This window comes from Malus sylvestris, chromosome 11, assembly GCF_916048215.2.
Source record: "Malus sylvestris chromosome 11, drMalSylv7.2, whole genome shotgun sequence".
Lineage (NCBI taxonomy): Eukaryota > Viridiplantae > Streptophyta > Magnoliopsida > Rosales > Rosaceae > Malus > Malus sylvestris.
The window spans coordinates 22,821,781-22,844,694 of NC_062270.1; the positions used below are offsets into that span (position 1 = coordinate 22,821,781).

The window sequence follows — 22,914 nt, forward strand, 5'->3', positions numbered from 1 at the left end:
TCTCTCTCTCTCTCTCAGATCTTCTTGACTTCCATGGATAACCTCCATTAATATTGTTATAAAAAATAATGAATCTACGTGGAAACGTAATTAGCAAAGGTGGAGTTAGGGTGCGCAAAAGGCGCAGTGACACAAGGTCCTGAATTTCTGAGGGTTCCAAAAAATTTCATCCACCTATATATTACATACGATTATAAATTTTCTAATAAAAAAGTTTGACTAAAAAGAAAATCATCTTGATATGATTTTGGGTTCGTTTAAAAGTAATTTTAAAATGATTGAAAGCGCTTTTAGTGAAATTGATTTAAAGCACTTTAAGTACTGTTTAGAAGAAGCAGCATTTATGTGCTTCGTGCCGGAATCACTTAACGTGCTTTTCTAGAATCCACTTGGATTTTTACTAAGGACTGGTTTAAAAAACATTTTCACCGAAAGCACTTTTAGTCATTTTAAAATACTTCCAAACAAGCCCTTTATCTATAATACAATTCATTAAGTGGAGTCTATACTTAATATATAATTTTTCCTCTTTTCTCTAGCAATAAAAAAACTTGTGTGTTACTCTTTTCCACTTTCCTCTAGCAATAAAAAACTAAGTTGTGTATTATTTTCTTCAACAAGCACAAGAGTATTTCTATATCTCTCTTTCAATTGTGCTCCATTTGTTTTATGGATAGACCCTAAATCATTATTAAATGGCAAACATAAATTATTCAATTTGTAAGGGTGAGATGGTTTCAATTAAGATTGAATATTGATTGTTAAATTTTGTAAGAATATATTGTCCAAAAATTATTATTTATTAAATAAGAAATGATTGTTTATTAAATTCGCAATGGAACCCCAACGTATGAGAGACGATCGAGTAATTAGTTTTGATGATGGTCTGGTTGAGACAACATAGTGACAGTCCTTCATAATTTTAGATCCAAATTAGGGTTCAAGATTTTTATATCTGCAAAACTAATATTTTCTACAAATTTTGAATAGAGTCCAAACTGAAAAGTCATGTTAAATGCAAAATAATAGATGGCTAAAGAGAAAGTCTTTTTTTTTTTTTTTGGATAAACTGGAAATAGCATTCCAGAGCAAAGGCTAACAAAGTACAAAGAGAAGGTATACACAAGAGGCCCAATTACATGATACTCATAAAGAAAAATACATAGACCTCAAAGCAAAACAAGAAAGGGCCCAAGGCACACATTGAAGTAGGGGTGGGCAAACGGGTCCTGGACTCGCGGGTCAGGGCGGGTCTTTGTGGTTCGGGCCGGGTCCAAAAATTACAAATACAAAATAGGGCGCGGGGGGGGGGGGGGCAAGTTCCTGATAAATAATGAGGCGGGCTAGTTCCAGAGATTGGGGAAAACGGGCCCCTAGCCCGGACCGTTCATTGCCCATTACCCTCTATTGTCTATTGGCCCAACCCAGTCTGTAACTTGACTCTTTCTCGTCTCCTCCCACCCACATACTCTCTGTCACTTGTCTTTTACTCCTCGACCTCGATGACATCAAACTCAAAATCGTTGCAGCTGTCGCACCACCCATCTCTCGATTCTCCTCCTCAACGAAGACCCCCATCATCAGCACCGCGAGATTTCGGTTCTCCTCCCACCCATCTCTTGATTTTCCTCTATTCTTAGTTTTCCATAATAGGGACAATTTCGATTTCGATTCTGATTCGGAGGCGAATTTCGAAAACAGGTTTCGGATTCTGGTGAGCAATGAGATTGTTCTCAAGGGATACACAAAAGTCATTTTCGCCCTCGTCGTCGATCACACTGGGTCTCGAGTTGTTTTCGGTAGCTACGACTACTCCGTGTGGATGTACGATTTCTAGGGAATTTTAAAGTTGCAGTCATTCTACCAGCTCGAGCCATCAGAAGGCCACCAAGTTCGAACCGTCAGCTGAAGCCAGACGGCATACCAGTTTCTCTATGTTACTGGCTTAGCTACGGCGAAGGTGTTGCTCAACCTTACAATTCATTTTCCTCTTATTGTTTTGCATTATTTGATTTGGGTTTTGTGTATTTGGCGTTGGTGTGTGAAGGGCAATTTGCATTGCTTATACCCTTTTCGATTTCATACAGATTTTGTAGATTTATGATCGTGATGGACTTAGCTTTTCGCTACGAAGGTAGATGAGTTGAGGGGTTGGGATTCCTAGGATTGGGACTCCAGGGGCTTTAGGGATTTAGCGTCGAAGGAGAGGACAGGGTGGCCTCGACAGATGTTGGTGAAGACGTTGAGAAAAGTGGTGGTTTCGAAAAAAAAAAACCAAGGACCTGTGGACCAGGCCCGTTTCAACCAATGACCCGTGGACCCAGTCCGGTTCTTATATTAAAATTTGTTATCCCCTGTCAAGCCCGGCCAGTTTCTTTTACACTTGGGTCCGGTCTGGTCTCTTCAAAATTAGGCCCGACCAAGCCTGTGCCCAGTCTTACATTGAAGACAAAAAAGAGAAACACTCCAAAACAGAATACCCTATCCTTTTGTTATTGCCAACATCACCAAAATAGTGCCTCTAAACCACTGCTTGTTAGCATCCCCAACGGCTGCCAGATATCATGTTTCTTAAAGAGAAGAAAATGGAGTTTGCCGCATCCCACAACGAACATCCTTCCGATCGCATCCACTGAACGAAAAACACTAATGGAAATACGTAACCCATTAACAAAAGAGCCAATAAAGGCAAACAGAGTGAATGTGGTGGTGTAAACACCCTAGCCGGAGCTCTACACACCTTCTGAAAGCACTGCAAGGAGCGGTAAAGAAAAGTGTATACAGATCGGAGTTGGGGTAGAAACGTTAAAGGATGGAGCAAAAGAGAAGGGTTGCTGAAAGACATAGAAATGGATGGACACAAGGGATGGAGTTAAAAAGGGATTTGATGTGGGGTTTAAAGAGATGAAATCAGTAGCAATTGAGATGGAAAGGCAGTGATAATCGAGATGGCAAACATATGGAAAATGAAGTAAAAGAAATTAGAAAGAAAGAAAAAAAAGAAGGCAAGGGTGAACAGCCACCGACCCCAGCCATAGCTAGGGCCAGCAATAACAATAGAGTTTAACAAGAAAGGAAAACGCTCACACCGAAAAGAAGAACTCTCGCGACGGAGAGAGAATCTTCAAAGAGAAAGTCAAAAACCAATAATTTCAGCGTTAGAATTCAATCGAGTGGAACCAATACCAGCCATCCATGATAGAAAGCTCCACATACTGCAAGCTCATAGTTTAATTTACTTCATTTTAGGAATGCAAACTTACAACCCGTGTTACAGCCGTACATGGCTACAGGTTTGTTGTCAGATAAATATATTGATTTTGAGAGCAACTTATATAGAACGAGTTCACGTCACGTGATGTTCCAATTTAATAATACAATGTCATATAGTGAAAAATTTATCTTAACAATGTATTATTGAATATAAGACCCCATATACCAATAAACCCCTCCATGTTTTTAAAGGAAATGATAGCATATTCATTAATAAAAGCCCTTATATAAGGTCGTTACAAAAGATCATTACATAAGCCAATTACAGTACCAAACTTTTGTCAACACGTAAATCATGGACTATACTTGGAGGAGACTCATACCATATACAAATTTGACTATAGGAAAGAGTGAATTGTGCGAGCCTATGGGCAGCAGCATTAGCTTGTGGAAAAAGTATGGGCAACGCCTTGATATCTTTCAGAACTTGCCCAATTGAGGACAAGTTAATGGATGAGTCATTCAACGCTTCCACAATTTGAAGCGAATAACTCTCCAAATGAATGTTTTAAAACCCCATTTCCATTGCCCAAATCGAGCCTTCTCTGACTGCCATAGCTTCTGCTTAAAAACGATAGAAAGCATCCTCAAATTAGCCACACTTTGCTGCTAAAAAGTTCCCGGTGTCTCCGCGAACAATGATTCCATAACCTGCCACCCTCAAATCATGTTTCCATGCACCTCAATATCCGTCTTGATTAACCCAGCGCTCGGAGGCAACTACCTGGGGGGTGTTTGAAATCGAGTTCTGACTCCTAACTGAGCTTTAGTAGTAGAAATGAGTTCCTGCTAGTGATAGATAACCTTAGCAGCATATATGTCCATTTGCTCAATGTTGTCTGACCAAAGTTTTTCATTTCTTGCTCCCCATAAAGCCCATCAAAGAATAAGAAATGAATCAAAGTCACTAAGGGGAAGTCCTTCACTGATTTCCTCAATCCATACCATATAAGAAGTAGGAGCAGAATCACACAACTGTACGCCCAAATGTGAAGTCATCCATACACATTTGGCATAAGGGCAATCCTTCAAGATATGAACAGTTGTTTCCTCATAAAAGTTCCACACTACATAGGATGAATTAGTAGCAATGTGGTGAGCAACAAGATTTGCCTTAGTTGGGATAAAATTATTGCACAAGCCTCTAGATGCACACTTTCACCTTTGGTGGGACATTGGCCGGCCAAACCTTGAGCCAAATTTGTGAAACAACCGTAAACGAGGATGAAGCACCATTGTTCGTTGGTTGGATCCCTAATCTAGGAATGTGATATGCATTCCTAACCGTGAATTTCCTTTTCTTCTCATAGTGCCAGCTCAGATAAGCCAGAGAAGAATGAAAACTTAATGGGATTGATCGAATTAAGTCCACCTACATTCTAGAAAAGAGAGAACGCATTAACTCATGATTCCATGACATAGTAATAGGATGGGTGAGCTCATTGACCATCTCCAAATTACATCAAGCCGGCCTAAGAGAAAAGGGTGGAAGGAAGTGGACTCCAAGGATACTTTCATATCCTAATTAAATGGCCACCACTTATCTGCCACCTTGAGCCACGTCGAATAACTTGATGAACAGTGCACATACTTTTCCAATAGTATGACACACATGACTTAAGCTGTGCATCCAAGAAGTTTTCGTTAGGGAAGTACTTAGCCTTCAACATTCTTGCCACCAAGGCATGAGGCTTGGTAATAAGTCTCCATCCTTGTTTGGCGAGCATGGGCATATAGATTCTGAAATCCAAGTCCCTCTCATTTTTTTGGTATGCATAACTTGTCCCCAGAGCACCAGTGAAGTTTGTTTTCCCCTTCATTTCCATTCCACCAAAAGGAGGCAATCATTATGTTGAGATCCTCACAGAAATGTTTCAGTAGCAAGAAATAACTCATGGTGTAAATAAGGATGGATAAAACCACGACCTTGACCAGAACTTCCTTCCTTGCTGCATTGAGAAGTTTACCTTTCCAACTTTGAAGTCTTTTCCACACGCATCCCTTAATGTAGCAAAAAATGACGACTTTTATTTCTCCCAACGAAGGTCGGCATGCCTAGATATTTTGCATGGCAGTCAACCCAAAGAACACCCAGTATTACAGCCAACCTAGCAGTCAACCCAAAGAACACCCAGTATTGCAGCCAACCTAAGTTACTCATGTCTCTTTATGTTACGTTTAAAGCATACCTTGCTTTTGGCTAAATTAACTTTTTTTCTTTTTTCTAGAGGAACTTTCATAAGATTGGAAAACTTCAATAATTTGCTGACATTCAGCCTGTTGGCACGGTAGAAAGGCAAACTATTGTCAACAAATAGTAAGTGGTTTGTCAAGGGAATTCTAGGCAAATCGAGATACCCTTTAGAACCCTAGATCGTTCTTTCACCTCAATTAATGCCTACATCCTTCAACATATAAGAGGAAAAGGTATAGTGACAGAGGATCACCCTGCCTTAATCCTATGGATGGCCTTATATAACCACGTGAGGTACCATTGAAGATAATCGAGTAAGATACAGTTGAGACACACACCATCATCAACCTGATCCACTTGGTTAAGAACCCCATTTCTCCAGAATTCCTTGAAGGTATTTACATTTGATTCAATCATAGGCTTTACTAATGTCTAATTTCAATGACAAAAAGTCGTTTTTCTCTCGTTGCCTTCGAAACATATAGTTGGCAATTTCAGGATCTGGATTGCCAATAAGTTTCCCTGATCATCATTAACCCAATTGTTTCAACTTTTAGACCTTTAATGTTTTCGATTCCCTGATCAACATTTCTACCACCACGCCTAGCCATTTACCCATCCACCGATAGAAAAAGGGGAATGTGATCTAACTGACTAAGGTCAAGATAAGTCACTGAAGCATTGATGAATTTCTCTTTCCACTTGGATGTCACCAGCACCCTGTCCAATTGCTCTTTTATACCCTCTAATTGAGTTGTGATCCAAGTGTTTGGAGTACTTGAGAACCCACCACCGCCTTGCGTAATGCGAGAACCTGACTTATCAGTCTCACTAAGCCATCTTCCTTCTGATGGATATAGAGAAGTTCATTAAAATAGCTTTAGATCCCTTGGGTTTCAGGTTGGAAAGATGAAGGGGACGCCCACTCTTAAGCTTTAACAGCGACTCTGGTTTTCTGGCTGGTAGAGTTAAAGCTGCGATATTCTCTCCCTCACCACCGTTGGATTGTTTGATAAATTGAGATGCCATATTAAGGCTTTCAAGACTCACTTCATTAAACTTAGTTTGAGGTGGGAAGAAGTCCATGATTGTGAACTCTAAACTGGGTTGGGCCTGTTCGAACTTTCCTCGATGTGGTATTCTTCTGGGATCAAACCAATCCTTTTCCAGGGATAGCTCATTAACAACAATTGTGAGTGTACCGTATATCTGCATGCCATATGTGTCCATAATCTGGCCGTTTGTCTAATCGTGTGGTGAGGGTATGTTTTGAATTGTGACTCATCCCTGCAGGAAGAGTGTGGGAGACCGTGTCATCGTGGGAGACCAAGTCTGCAGAGAATTATTAGATCGTACCACGAGAATTTTTCCTAGCTCATCTGGTTTTCTTTTGGCCAGACACATGTTCGTCTGAATATCCATCTCCTCTTCTGGTAGACCATAAAAACCACCATCATTATGTTGGAAGTATGCCCACAAAGCCACTCATTTGATGTAATAGCTTTTTTGGAATACTTATTGTATTAAACTTTTATATGTTTAATGAAGGGCAAAGCTTATTGTTAATCACTATTTATTGTATCATGTGTTTAAGCAATAAGGGAATCCAAGGAATGTATTTGTTCTAAGAGAGAAGTGATCTAATGAGTTAGATTATCGAGACCTCTCTCTTATGTTCATTCCTAAAACGTTCCTAGCCATAGGATTGCCAATTGGGCATTGACAATCCGCTAAGGTTAGTATGTGTTATGTTGACTCGAACGTGAGTATGAACTAGTCTCAAGTCATTTGGTGTTGGACACTGAGACAAACACATAGGTGCTCGAAAGAGTAATCGAGTACACTGAACGTCGATCAAAAGAGAGTTCGAACATACATGTCATGTATGAACTCTAAAGTTGCAATATGCAAAGTAGTCCTTTGACCTGAGGCATCATAGATGTCTAATGGTTAGGTCCTTGATCTTTGATCATGTCAATGGCATTCCTTCGGATTGTCCACGGCATTGTTGGGGTCAAGCTATCTAGTCATGTAGGCATATGAATGTACAACAAGGGATCTCTAACCTTCCATGGTGGAAGGAGAATACTCTAAGATATGATTCTAAAGTCTTTGGCCAAAGCATATGAATATGACTTAGGAAGTTTGTTCCAAATCATATTCAAAGGAATCATATAGGAAAGTATCACATTGGATAGTAGACATGAAACAAACTATCACTTAAACAATGTGATTAAGAGTATTGTATTAGAGAAGGACCGTATTGCATTGTAGTTGTAACTGGATAGGTTCTCCAACCAATTCTACTTAGCTTGGGTAACCATGATATGCTGCTAGGTGTCACTCATGGTTTGTGGAAGCCCTGAAGATTAGCAAACACTAATCTTAAGGGAGAATTGAAATGTGGTTTCAATTCACAATCGATCGTTAAGAGTAACATCGCCCACTGCCTCGCTAATTGGAACCTAATGGATCGCACACCACATAAGGATGTTACTGAAGAAATTATATGAAATGGATAAGCAATTAAATGGTTTAATTGAAGAATGGTCAAGATTAATTAATTAGTTAATTAATTATACGAAAGGTTCGTATTGGGCTTATATGTTGGTTTTGGGTTTCGGGGCCCAAAAGTGTTTTGGTCCACAAGGCCCATTATGTTTAAGTTGTATGACAACTAAAACAAAATGGGCAAATTAGCCCAATAACAAGGAGAGGCCGGCCATTAGGGTGAATGGGCAAGCTTGCTTAATTACAAGTTTGCCACTCACCAAAGAAAATGTTATAAAAGGAACTTTATAGCAATTTTCTCATTAGGGTTTTTCTAATAGAAATTGGGTGAAACATTTTCTCTCTTTTTCTACATAGAGGCCGGCCACTTAGAGGATTTTTACTAGCATCTAAAATCTCTCTAAGTCATCCATATCATCTTCACAATATACAACCTTGGTGAAGAGACTTAGAGACATCAAGCTTTTGATGTTTTTGGAGAACAAATCCTTTTTCCTCTAATCATCAAAGGAGCACTAAAGGGAGGAAAACACAAGGAGGATTCAAGGAGCTTGGAGGTGACTTGAAGGCCCTCCACTTGGGTGAATCCCTTGTGTAAACAAGGATGAGCTTCAAGGGTAAAGAATCACTAAATCTTTACTTCTCTTTAATTTTGTTAAAGAGTTTATTTTGGTTCACCATATACTAGGCTTTGAAAGTCATGGGTTTTATGAATTGTTTTTGGATGCATGCCTACTTTAAAGTGTTGATAGCTTGCATGTGTATTCAAATGTTCATACTTGTTCTTAGCTAGGACAAAAATTTTTTCCTTCACATTACCCTTCCATTTACATCTCCAGTGTTACTCATTGGCGCCACCCATTAGAGCGGCCTTTCTCGGTGCTTTGGATGAGGGTTCAACCCTGTGGTTCCCATTGTACCTATTCTCGCTAGAAGGTAATAGAGGAGCAAGGTGAGGGCAACTGCTCGAGTTGAGTGACCAAGTCAACCACATTTATAACAAAAAATTCAAAGACCTTCATACCTTAATCGAATGGTATAGGAACCTAATCTTGGGCATGGGGCAGAGAAGTTAGTGATTAAGGGCTTGTTCGCATCGAAATCTACCCTTAGGCGTAAGAATCCCTGGAATCGAGTCTCCATAGGGTCTTCAACCTCCAAGACAAAACCAATTTTTTATCCCAAATTTCGAGCGTTCTTCATTGTACAGAAATTCCTTAGAATCCCATGAGCTTGGATCTAATAAATTGCTCGATCAAGCTCGATGTTGTCGAGTGAGTGGTTGGAGGGCCATAGTTTGACAGAAAAGGTTAATCTCTGATGAACCATGGGTTTCCTTCCATAATTTTCCTTGCCACAGCCTCCTCTCCTACAGTAATGGCGTAAATGTTCACTTTAGTTCGTAGAACCCTCACCATACCCATCTTGTTCCGTGCTAACTTAGGCCATCTCCAATCGAAGGGTCTAGAGGGCCAGAGGGCCGAAAATAACCCAAAAACTGTCTCCAACCGAGGTCTAGGCCAGAGGGCTATGGAATCTAAGAGGGCCCCATAGAATCGGAGAGGGCTGGAGGGCTGGCCAAAAAACCGCTTAATCCTGTCGGTTATAACCGACAGAAACACATTTATATTATTTAATATAAATGTATTCCTATCGGTTATAACCGACAAGAATTCTTAAAAAGAATTTTGAATCCAACGGCTAGCTGGCGCCAGTTACCGTTGGATTCAAAACTTTTTTTTTTTACGTTTTTTGGGCCTTTTTTTTTTAATTCTCAAAAATTCTATTTTTTTCTCTATCAATACGTAAACCATTCATTCACCATTCCTCACAAAATTTTTAAATTTAAGTTAATGTTGTTTTCAAATTTAATTTGTAGTTTTTAAATTTAAATTGTCATTTTTAAATTTTAGTTGTAGTTTTGAAATATAGGTTGAGTTTTTATATTTAAGTTGTTGTTGTTTTTAAATTTAAGTTGTTGTAGTTTTTAAATTTAAATAATAAATTATGTTTGGCCCTATGGCCCTTGGTTGGAGACGATTTTTTGCGACAGGGCTAAAACAAGCCATCTGGCCCTTTGGTCCTCGGTTGGAGACGAAGGTAAATATGGCCATGTATTGTTCATTAAAATATTAATATCTTGAAGGGACAGAGGGCTAAAACGAGCCATTTGGCCAGCCATCGGTTGGAGATGGCCTTAAGGGTTTCCTTGACCATTGTCTGTGATGGTTCGTTGTCTGCAATGAGCCTTCCCACCAGATGAATGTCATTTTCGAACCTTTCCTCAAGATCGAGGCTATCTTCGAATGTGATATTTAGGCAGTCCGTGACTTCTGCCTCATAGTCCATGATGGTTGTGTATTCTTTGAAAAAGTTCACAACTTGGCACCCCAAATCCTCAAAAAGGAGAAGGATACGAGAGAACTCACAGCTTTCGGAGCTATGATTCCATACCTTTTGGCATACATATCTGTGAAGCCTTGAAATGGATGATGTACGGTAAACATTTGATCGATTGGTTCTTCCCCATAGAACATCAAACATTACAAGCATGGAATTCTTGCCGACTTCCTTATACTAAGAAGACAAAAAAGTTAAATTTTAAAGTTCAAACGCTTATAATATTCCTTATTAAAAAAAATTAGATCACATTTTGTACTATATTGATTTACTTATAGTGTAGCAAGTAATGTGTATATAACACGTCAATTAATGAACTTATCTTATTAAATGTTAGTTGTATATATGAATTGCCGCATCAAATTGTATACCAATATGGTATTATATATGTGGTCTATCTAACATTACTCTTTCTTATTTTCCTAACCTATTAAATATGACGGACTTTTAGTTCATCTCTCGGGAGGTATTTGGACTATCGCTAACAACAAATTTTCTCCAATACACATCACTACATATTTATCTTACACAACTAAATAAGTTTGCGTGAAATTAAAAAGGGCGCATAATATTAAGTTGTGTACTTATTAACGTTTATTTGTAGGAAACTTTAATGAAAAGCTCATAGTACTGTTCACTTTAACAACAAACCACATTTTTAACTAAAAAAGTCAATTATGGTACTATTCACTTTATCCTTTATTTTGTCCTTATCGTTAAAACTCAAAATTTTGAAACCATTTTCATTAGTTTTCCTTTATTTGTATGCATTAACTTTAATTTCATAATGTTTAAAGGGTTGTTTTAGCATTTTAGTACTATGGTCTAGTGGTATTTGTCTTCACTTGTAAGTAAGAAATATTAAGTTTAATTCTTGCCAAAGACGAATTTGAACCACATTATTGCTAGTCCATTGTGAGGCTAAGCCCACTCCTCCCTTTTAGTGTAGCTAATATCACTTGTTTAAAAAAAAATATTGTTTTATTCACACCTCACAACTTTTTATTATACCCTAGTTACTTAGTACACCCCATATATGCTTTTTAAATTATAATTTATCATTAGACACCATACTTATTTTCCAATACAACCTCACACCCCACACTACACAATACATACGCCCCCCCTCACTCTCCAGTTGACGCCACATCAAACTGACACACCCCAACCGCAATAACACAAGTTATGAGGCTGTGATACAGGTTGACACTAAATTGACTATATGGTCCCATCGGGAGATGACGTCACAAGCCAACTTAATGACGAAGCCATGGTAAGATATTTATGGTGTGTAAGAATTGAACCAGAAACGTTCATTAATAATAAATCCAAAGCTGCAACCAAATTCGCTTATCAAACTCCCCACTTGGGGACACAAATTATCTAAGGTTTAACCCCGTTATTATCACATAACATTAGAGCAACTAGAAGTTTCACACAACAGTAAACACGTAAAAGTGCAGTGCTATGCATAATCAAAAGTACAATCATGCAATTATTACAAAATGGATAAAACTGCAGTAAGTAAACCGTCACCCTAAATCCATAGGATGAAAGCCTCATTGCCAAATCCACTCGTCACCACTGGTGTTCTCCTTTCTCTTGTTATGTCTTGAAGGGGTTGATAAAACAAAACGTGAATGGACCAGTTTATCACATTTAAAATCATTCAACATAATACCCCTGTTTTGAAAACCAGTTTAGTGAAAACTACATAATAGTATTTACTACCATAATAGTAAATGAAATCGCAACAATCTCCATAATCGAAGCATTCAATCAATTAAAATATTGTATTGTATTTCCGAGATATGTGAAATGACTATTTTGCCCTTGAGTAGGTGTCTTAATTAATCTATTAAGCCTCGACTCGAGAATTCTATCCTCGTACTTTCTTAGGTTTCATAATTTTATTTTCGTACGTTAGTTCTACGTCAAAAGCAAACTACGAATTGAGACCTCAAGGGTTTATTTGTAATTAAAAGCAAATGGAGGGGTAAATCTGTAATTTCACAAAATATTTGAAGTGGGTTTACTACCCATTCCAGCCTCTCTCTCTCCCTCCTCATTTTCTGAAATCTCTCTCTCTCTCTCTCTCTCTAACTCTTTGACACACTATTTCTCTCTCTAAGCTACGAGAGCTTCACCCTTGCTCTCACTTCGATTCTTTCATAAACCCAGCTCCCAAAATCATATATTTGGAATCCCTAAGACTCAAGGAAACTGAATATGTCCTTGCATGCATCATCGAGCCACTATAGGGTGATCCACCATTAAAGCCGAGCCCTTCAAACCTTTGTAACTTGAACTCAAGTGAGACTCATTGCCCTATTTCGTTTGTTTGAGTTATTTCCTTGTTTTTTGGGGGTGTTTTTGAGCTGAGAAATCTTGGGTTTAGACCCTGCTACTTATCTGTGAATGTATCACCAACCCCGGTGACTAACTCTTGCAAGAGCTGTTGAGCTCAAAGCCATTAGGGATCTCTCTTTGTGTTTTTAATTCGTAAGTGTTGGGGACGAATTAATGTTGAATATATCAGTCCACCTCATCATTCCAGTTCATCAATAGTTAGTTAGGCTGTTATCAAATTAGTTAGTTAAATAGCTTAGGTTGTAAGCTAGTCATGATGGCTATATAAACTGTATTCTCATAGTTGTAAAGATTAATTCAGTATCAATGTAATCAATTACTTTCTCTCTTTCTCTTCTTCCCTTCTCTCTCTTCTTCTTCGATACATGCTCTTTTTGCATTTCTGTGTCTTTCTACATTTCTGTTAATATGGTATCAGAGCCATGGATGATCTTTTGACTTCCGCTGTAGTACCTCTGATGGGTAGCTGATCTTTGTGTAAGGTTGATGATGATGTTTTGCTGTTCTTGGGAGGCTTCGATACTTGTCTATGGAGTTTTCGTTGGTGATGAAGATCTGTGCGCTCCAGGTGTTTGATAATTTATGTCAGCCAATTGCCGGAGTTTGCGAGGATTCTGGTATAGGTGTGTCATCGCTGGAGGTCGGTTCTTGGTGATTTGTTGCTCTTCCGTTGTGGGTGAACAAGTTTTTCTTCGTACAAGCTTGGATGTTCGAGTGCGTTTTCTGGGTTTCAAGATTCAAGTTCTCAGGTTTTGTTTCTGATTACTAGTTTTCTTTCCTGCATATCAACTATTGTGATAATGTCTCACTGAGAATTTTGTTGGGAATTTCGGAAGTGTCAAGGCCAATCGCCGTATACTTCAGATTTGTGAAGAGTTCAAGGTCGAATGTCATATTTGAGAATCTTTAAGGCCAATTGTCATTTCTCAGTTGCTATAAAATTGTTGATTGTATTTCCCTAAGGCCGATTGCCGGGATTTTATGTTGTCTAAAAGATTGTCTGTTAATTGGGTTCTCTGTGATTGTATGCTGTACTCCCTTAAGGCCAATTGCCGGAGTATAAAGCTGTCTGAAAGTTGTTTTCTGTTTGTTGGGATAGAGAGGCCGATAGCCATTTCCCTTTTATGTTTCACTTCAGAAAGGCCGATAGCCTGAAGTGTGTGTAGAACATTAACTGATTTAGAAGAATATGAAGGCCGATTGCCATTTCTTCTAAGAGAAAGATTGTTTAGTAGGATTTGAAGGTCGATTGCCATTGTTGAAAGATTGCTGAAAGATTGAATCTTTGATTCATTATTGGGTATTGTTTGATTGTTTGTTGGGTATTGTACACTCAAGAAGGCTGATTGCCAAGAGTGTCTTAGTTCAAGATTCTGCAAAGTTGTTCATATTCTATCTGCAAAAGTGATGTGTGATGATAATGGGATGAGCAACCTGTTTTAGTTTTGGCAAGTTTGAAAGGATGATAACTATATGTGGTTGTACCTTATCGCAAAAGAAAACAGTAGCTACAGAGGTGTAGAAATCAGTTTGAGGGGCTGAAATTCTTTGGGAAGTTGATGGATGAGTATGAAATTGCATCGTTCTTAAGTAATTTTCAATGCTTGCAAGCCATGGAGGATTAATTGGTGAGGAGCAGCAGAGCTAGGAGTATATGGACAAGAAGGACTTCCTAAGTTCTACATTTCTCAAAGCACTCATTCAATCTCCAACTGGGAAACCCAGTTGAGATTGAGGGGGGATGTTGAATATATCAGTCCACCTCATCATTCCAGCTCATCAATAGTTAGTTAGGCTGTTATCAAATTAGTTAGTTAAATAGCTTAGGTTGTAAGCTAGTCATGATGGCTATATAAACTGTATTCTCATAGTTGTAAAGATTAATTCATTATCAATGTAATCAATTACTTTCTCTCTTTCTCTTCTTCCCTTCTCTCTCTTCTTCTTCGATACATGCTCTTTCTGCATTTCTGTGTCTTTCTACATTTCTGTTAATAATTAAGAGTGGTTCTTAACCCAATATGCAGGCTCTAACCTGGGCATGCATTCTATTTCTATTTTCCAGAATCTAGCAAGAGCACTCGAAGAAAATATGTCGAATCCGAGGGGGATCCGACCCCTATTTAACCCAAATTTGTTTTTGGCAAGTTCCTACAGTTATTTGTGGTGTTTTCTTTACCTATGAGTGGACCCATTCAAAAACTAAACATTTTTACGTTATATATATATATATATATATATATATATAGACATACATATATGTATGTATGTATGTTTTATATGGGAATGCATATTACTAAGTTGGTCTTTGATGAGACTTATGATGATATTTGATAATATCTTGAGATTATTGGTGATTTATTTTCACCGCATAGTCTCTTAAATATGTTGTATAGCTATCTTTGGCCATAGATTATGTGCAAGTGATATTTTATCCTAGTAGACAATAGGATTATTGATTTTTACAGGTAGTGAGTTTAGCTAGTTGATGCTAGCATACCCTGCATGCTATACTTATGCTATTGGACGCTAGTATGATTTATTGAGTCAATGTACGATTTCTGAATTATTGATTAAATGCTTTCGATTATGGAGATTGTTGTGATTTCATTTACTATAGTCAATTTAGTGTTAGGTAGCACATCACGGCCTCATAACTTGTGTTATTGGGGTCAGGGTGTGTTAGTTTGATGTGGCGTCAAGTGGAGAGTGGGGTGTATGTATTGTGTAGTGTGGGGGTGTGAGGTAGTATTGGAAAATAAGTAGGGTGTTGTAAGATAAAATACAATTTAAAAAGTATATATGGGGTATACTAAGTAGGGTATAATAAAAAAATGCGAGGTGTGAATAAAACAATCTTTTTATTTATTTTTAATTTTCAACAAACGATATTATCTACACTAAGGAGGAGGGGTGTGCTTAGCCTCAAAATGGGCTAGTAATAATGTGGTTCAAATTCGCCTTTGGTGAGAACCAAACCTAAGATCTCTCACTTACAAGTGAAGAAGAATACCACTAGACCGTAGTACTAAGTGTCTACTTGATAGAATTATGCCGCCTAAGCGTGAACCTACTCCTATTCTGAGGTTACAAAAATTAACTGAGGCATAGCCTAACTGATTCCTAATGCGAGTCATGGTCACACTTAGGCAGAAATTGTCATGATTCATGCTACCTACTCTTTCGATTGTTGTGGAGCCGGGGAAGAAGCAAAATCTTTGTTGGAGCATATGGATGATGTTCTTGAAGTTGTGAGATGTCCGATGAACCAGAGAGTAAGCACAACGATTTTCTTCATGGTCAACAGTGCCAAGAGTTTGGTGGAAGACGAAGCATCTTAACTGTCGGGCTGATGAGGTTTGTGTTGTGTTTGGCTCATATACTTATGAGTTGGCAATAATTTTGATAGTGTAACTTTCTGAGTGCTACAGGGAAATGGCAGTAGCCACTTTGTGTTTGGCTTTCGGTTGTGGCATGGAAGTCTTGTTTCAAGAGAAGACATGGTGACTACCACAAGCAAAGTTGGAAGCAAGACTTGACTTTGTGGTTGCTTGCACACAATTGTACATGTTTTATTGTGCATGTTTTATTTTATATGCATTAAATGACAAATGGAGAAAAGTTGTACTTTATAGACTAGGTATAGACTTTGGTGCATGCTAGGTAGGTTAGGTGATAATTATGTGATGTGAACTTAAGACTTTTTGGTCTTGTTTGTTAGCATAGTTGCTAGTGTATGCCTATAACTAGATGCAATATTTGTGCATTTAGTAATGCATTGAGAGGCATCCGAAGGAGGACACAAAGGAGAGAAAATAGAGTGAGAGTGAGAAACTCTTGGGGTAGAGTGAGGCTCTTGGGAAAATTCTGTGAGTGTACAAGGGATTGGGGTTTGGGTTATGTCGATTTAACTCAAGTGTATCTTGTACTAGTTATTCTCATAGTGAAGAGCAATATCTCTCCGAGGACGTAGGTAGGTTTTTGCTGAACCTCGTAAATTTCTCAGTGTCTTTATTTCTTTTAATTTAAACTGTTCAACTGTGGGTCTGTAGTTTAGTGAGATAATCTGAATCTCACTTCCGCACTGACGAACGGCCAAGGCACAACAGTTTAGGATCTCTTCAATGAGTGGTTTAAGAATAGTTTTCTAAGCCATGAGTTTCAAGCTATCAAGAGGTAGGAGTTCTTGGCTTTAAACAAGGGGACATGGCTATTGTACACTATGAATGAGAATTTCAGCGCTTGGTCGAGTATTGCCTTGGTATTCATGATGACGCCGATGAGAAGAGGAAGCAGTTTATTTGTAGCCTTAATCCGGAGTTGTGCACCTATGTCATAGTCAATGATGGTGTCACCTATGAAACAGTTTTTAGCACAGCTTAATGGGTTGAACAAGTGATTAATCGGAAAAAGGAAAAGCGCAAAAGGTAAACAGGCGAGCACTAGTGGTGGTGAAAAACAGTTTAGAGGATTTAAAAATAAGTTCAAGGAAAAAAAAAAAATTAAGGATACAGGTCTATGGGCGGAGTGAAGAGTAAGATGATTTTTAAGAAGACGGGTTAGCCTTCTGGATCTACTACTAGCGGTGGATCTAACAATACTACACCTTGTGCAAGCAAAGATTCTAGTGGTAGTGGCCGATTCTCTGGTAGTGGATCTCGGGGTGGCTCTTTTCCTAAGGATCCTAAACTTCTCTAATTACTTGCTTCATGTACCATGAAGGTGAGTGCAGAGCGGGTACGAGAGTTTGTTTCAATTGTGGTAAGATGGGACATTATCGAAGGAATTGCCCTAATCCGAGGCAATATTCGAGGATATCTTATGGGATGACTCAGCCACTTGAGCCTGAAATTTCGAATAATCCATATCAACGGTTTGCACCGTATCGTACTTATGGGCAGCATTTCTTTCAGCCCAGTCCATATTCTTATCCTCATATTCACTACTTTCCTCAACCTGTTATGCCTCTAGTTCCACAATCTACTTCGCAGTTAGTTCATCATAATACTTCTCAAGGACAGTCTAGCAGTGCAGCCTTTAGTAGTTGGAGTCGAAATAACCAACATGGTCATTGGGGTCAGACTCAGAGATCTCGTGACGGACGTACTTCAAGTGATTCAGGTGGTGCAGTGCAGAATCAGATGTTTTTAATGAATCGTCAGCAGGCCGATGAGGATCCTAATGTTATCACCGATACGTTGAATGTTTTTGGATATCTTGCTCGGATTTTAATTGATCTAGGTTCTACTTATTCTTGTTTATCTCCTCAATTTGCTCGTATGGCGAGTGTTCAACCTACTCCTTTCGATTATGAATTTGGCCTATCTATCCTTACGGGAGAAACCATTTGAATAAGTTAGGAATTAAAAAATTGTCTAATCTTCGTGGGTGCAGTACTCATGGAAGCGGATCTTGCACCCCTGCACATGGTAGATTTGTACCTTATCTTGGGTATGAATTGGCTATCGAGACATCACGCTCATATTGAGTGGATCCCTTTGAAAACTAAACGTTTTTGCATTTTATATATATATATGTTGGTCTTTGATGAGACTTATGATGATATTTGACAATATCTTGAGATTATTGGTGATTTATTTTCACCACATGGTCTCTTATATATGTTGTATAGCTATCTCTAACCATATATTATGTGCAGGTGATATTTTATCGTAATAGATGCTAGGATTATTCATTTTTACAAGTAGTGAGTTAGCTGGTCGATGCTAGCATAACCTGCTTGCTATACTTATGCTAGTGGACGCTAGTATGATTGACTGAGCAAGGGTACAATTTTTGAATTAAGGAACGGGTCGTAACAAAAACTCTATGTTTGTTCCACGGACTCGTTTTCTTTCTTCTCAAATCTCCAACTAAATATATAGTAATTTAATTTGAGTTCAATGTAATCTATTGTTTGCTATGTATAAATGTATAAAATAGAGCTTTAGTTCTTGGGCAATCACCGCCATTTCAAGGAAGATAATGATTGCCATTATTAATTCAAGTACCTATAAGTTTATCGCAAAATCAGTTTCTCGACCCTTTCTAAAAAGAAGCAAGCATATTGAAATCAAATGGGATTTTGTGCTCAAATGGTGGGTTTGATAAATAAGACTTTCAAGCAGGTTAAGTTCAGCCATGAAAACCCTATTTGGAATCGTCCAATTATAATGAGAATAGAAGAGAATATCACAGTAAATTTGGGGGTGCATTTATAAAATATATTTTTAAAAATAATCATATGAGCTCTAATTAGTCATTTTTGTTGCAGTCATATTTAAAATATGAATGTGATTGTGTAAATCCTAGTGAATCTAGGAATATCTCTTATATTCCTATTAGGAGTTGATTACCTATTAAGAGTTGTAATCCTAAAAGGGTAAGGATTTTACCTCTCCTACTACTATAAATAAAGGCACAATGAGGTGATACAACAAACACCTCACAATTAAATCTCTCTCTTCTCTCTCTCTCATTACCACTGGCCTCCCTCTCTCTATTCCCTTATAATAGCTCTGTTACATAGGCCTAAAACACGTTATCAGCGCGCTCTTGCCAAAAGCTAAGGAATTGAGGGATTGTAGGAATTAACGGATTATCGCCGCACCATCAACATAGTCCTCCGCACTGGCTTGCAACTAATCCACGTCGAGCATGCCACTTGGACGACGTCGTTTCAACATCTCGACCATGGCAGCAGCCCTTTGGGCCTTGCTGTAACCACACGGACACACCAGGTCTTCGGCTTGGTTGGCTACCTTGGGCTCAAAGTCCAACCTACCATATAAGGAACCCCGCAACCTTCCTTGGATCTGTCCATGTGTCCCTGGCCCAAAATATCAGCAGCAATAGGCTGCTTGGCCTTGTCTTGCTCCCCGACCTGTTTACCCGCAGCCGTGTCTGCTGGGCTTAGCTCGCCCTAACCCAATAATAATGAAACACAACTTCGGATGGGCTTCACAAACTCAACCCAAGGCTAGCTTTTGATGGGCCTGTCCCGTGTCCAACCATTTGACCCAAACGCTAGCAGCTACTGCTGCTGGGCTCCCCAACCTAGGCCCGTGGCATGCCCAAACCCTTTTGGGCTATGCTTTTTTTAGACCCAATGCTATTATTTGGCATTTTTTAAAATAATTTTAACTTGAATGTTATTATGAATTTTGCTTCCATGATCGACTGCGATCTATTAAATTAATTAAAAGTGATTTGCAGTCCATTAATCTTATAATTAATCCAAAATGATTGACCTGAAGATCACTTTTGGACATTAACGATTCAATAATTTATTTGTATACTTTGAACCGTGGACATACTTTTGTAGTCCCGAAGCACTCACACTTGAGTTCTCGAAGAAACTCAAATCCACTACACTTAAATCATCATATTGCATTCTGTGTTTCTTCTAGGAACCTCTCCTTTATGAACTAATCGTTAATAAAACTAAATTGAACCTATAGTTTCATATTTAGTGCCTTTGAAACCAGAAGTTTTCATTCAAAACTTACCCCATGAAACTTATAGTTTTCATGCATAAATTAAACCAATACATGTCTATGGAACCCAAATGTCCTACGATATATGTCTACAGATAGATCACCGTATGACTAACCATGTTTTTGTTGTACCCTCCGTTTTAGGGACATGTCGAACTTGAACAAACTCGATTTCATCGCTCTAGAAGTATCTGGAAGAAACTACCTGAAGTGGGTTTAAGACGTGAAGCTCCATCTTACTGCAAAGGGTATTAGAGCCACCATCGAGGCACGTACCAACGACAAACCTGTTGACGAAGCTCAAAAAGCTAATGCAATGATCTTCATTCGAAGACACATCCATTATGCATTGCAGATCGAGTACCTCATTGAGAAAGATAGCTACTTGCCTGAAGTAAGACACGGCTGGCAGCATCTTTGCTTCCAAGACTTTAAGTCCGTGAATTAATACAAATCTAAAGTTTGTAGAATCGGATCACTTCTGAAGTTTTGTAAAGTGGAACTAACTGAATCAGATCTCCTAGAGAAAACTTATTCGACCTTCCACGCCACCAACATTGTCATGCAGCAACAGTATAGGGCACAAAAGTTCACCAAATTTTTTTATTTGATCTTTGTTTTACTTCTTGCTGAAAAGTAGAACCAGCTTTTAATGAAGAATCATCAAGCTCGACAGACTGGCTTGAACACCGCGCCTGAAGCACATACGAAAAATTCTAGCAGCTAGAAACAATGAAATAATCGCAAGCTCCACCATGAGCCCAAGGTCAATAGAATTAAGGCCCACCTAAAGGAGGAAATGTGACCCAGCAATGCCAACCCCTTACCCTTAAGGCTCCAAACTTCCAAAACAAGGGAAAAGCTCCCGTTCAATCGGCTTCCACTGAAATGGACATGTGCTACCACTATGGATCAAGGGATCATTGGTCACGCGTATGTCGAGCTACCCCCGAGGCCATTGCCAAGTATCATTCCCGTCGTGACTCTAACTTTTCACATGTGGATCATCCGAAAGATGCTAATACATCTATAGAGATATCAGATTTTTCAGGAGGCATATACTTCTATGAACAATTAAATTTTAGACATGTTTTAGGGTGTTTTAGCCTTAGTGGCCAAACCCACTAGGAGTGGCCGGACCCTCCCCCTATTTTTCAAGGTTTATGGTTTAATTTTGAACAATTATTCCAAGTATTTGGAATAATTTGTTTGGTTTTGGTTTGTTTTGAATTATGGATTGTTATGTTATGGATATTATTTCTCAAATTGATTAATTGAATGAATGGAATTATATTTATGCATATGACCAATTTAATCAATTTATTTCTAGGTATATGTCTAGTGGGAAAGTTAGTTGTTTGGCTGATAGTATTACCATGCACACCATATTGCATGAGCGACATTATTTTACTAACTTTGTACCTAAGAAAGCACATCTGACAACTTTTGTAGGCCCATTCAAATTGATTGAAGGATATGGAAAGGCCTGTATCAAGTTGGAACGTCTCCTGAGTGGGTTGTGCATCACAACCATTAGCGGCATAGAAGCCCACCATGTGGCCGACCCTATGCCTAAGTTCCAGAACACTTTGTTGCTTTGGCATGACCGTTTGGTACATCCCGGACGTGGCATGATGTGACGTATCCTCAAATCATCTCATGGGCATCATTTACCTTCCTACATTGGATTCCGCCATGCAAAGCGTGTTCTTTGGGGAAGTTGAATACTCAACCCTCGATTACAAATATTATTCACAACCTGCTTAAGTTTCTTCAGATGATTCAAGGGAATATTTGTTAGGTTACCACACCCTAGGTAGGAAGCCCAAGTCCATTTCTAAGCCCATGGGGAGGAGGCCCAAAACTTCGCAGCTGCCACAGTGAGCCCTGTGCAGAAGGCCCAACCCACTGTAATAACATGCCTTGTTCCACAGCAGGCCCAAACCTGAGACTAGAATGCAACAGCTGCTGCTAACATGGCAGCCCAACGGGCCTAGGCCCAAGCTACTTAGCCAGCATGCCATGATGTGGTAACCCAACGGCCAGGAGGGCTCACGGGCATGCAGGCCCAAGGCTAGCAGGCGCCAGTCCAATGTGCCTCGTGACCCGCTCAGACAACCTGGCTTGTGGCTCAATCTATTCTAAGGCCACCTCCAGCGGTTTAGATTCTGACCACAGGTCCCACGATTGATTCAGGGTTACTTACACCTCACTTTTTTTTGTAGGAATGCCTGCTTTGGGCTCAAACTTTGTACTTGTAGTCCACTATACATCCACCACACATGGAGATGCCCATTTTCCAGACTCTTCTAATCTGAATGGCGACCACCACCTGCCTCAGTAGTTCACCTATTTAACGATCGCCTTCGTACTACAAACCACCTTGGTGAACCAACTCATTGAGCGCATCAAGATGCAGTGCGCCCTAGACGAGGTGTCTCGAAGTAGGTCAAGAGCGAAAGAACGTGACTCATTTCAACGACGTCCCGACAAAGAGCTGCTTAGCCCTCCATGAACCATGCGTTCGGGTAGTGTGCACTCTCGTTTGGACTTTCGGGGAAACGTCTTATTTTGCCTATATGCGTAGAGAAGCATTCATTCCTGACTCGGTTTACGAGTCAGTGTGCATTCGAGGTTGGGTCCATACTCCGCGAGCACTCAAGACCTTCA

At 39.1% G+C, this 22,914-nt stretch overlaps 1 pseudogene; it reads right to left on the reverse strand.

Moving 5' to 3' along the window:
• Positions 1-8,839: 8,839 nt before the first annotated feature.
• On the reverse strand, positions 8,840-10,327 carry LOC126590313 (uncharacterized; annotated as a pseudogene).
• Between the last annotated feature and the right edge of the window lie 12,587 nt (positions 10,328-22,914).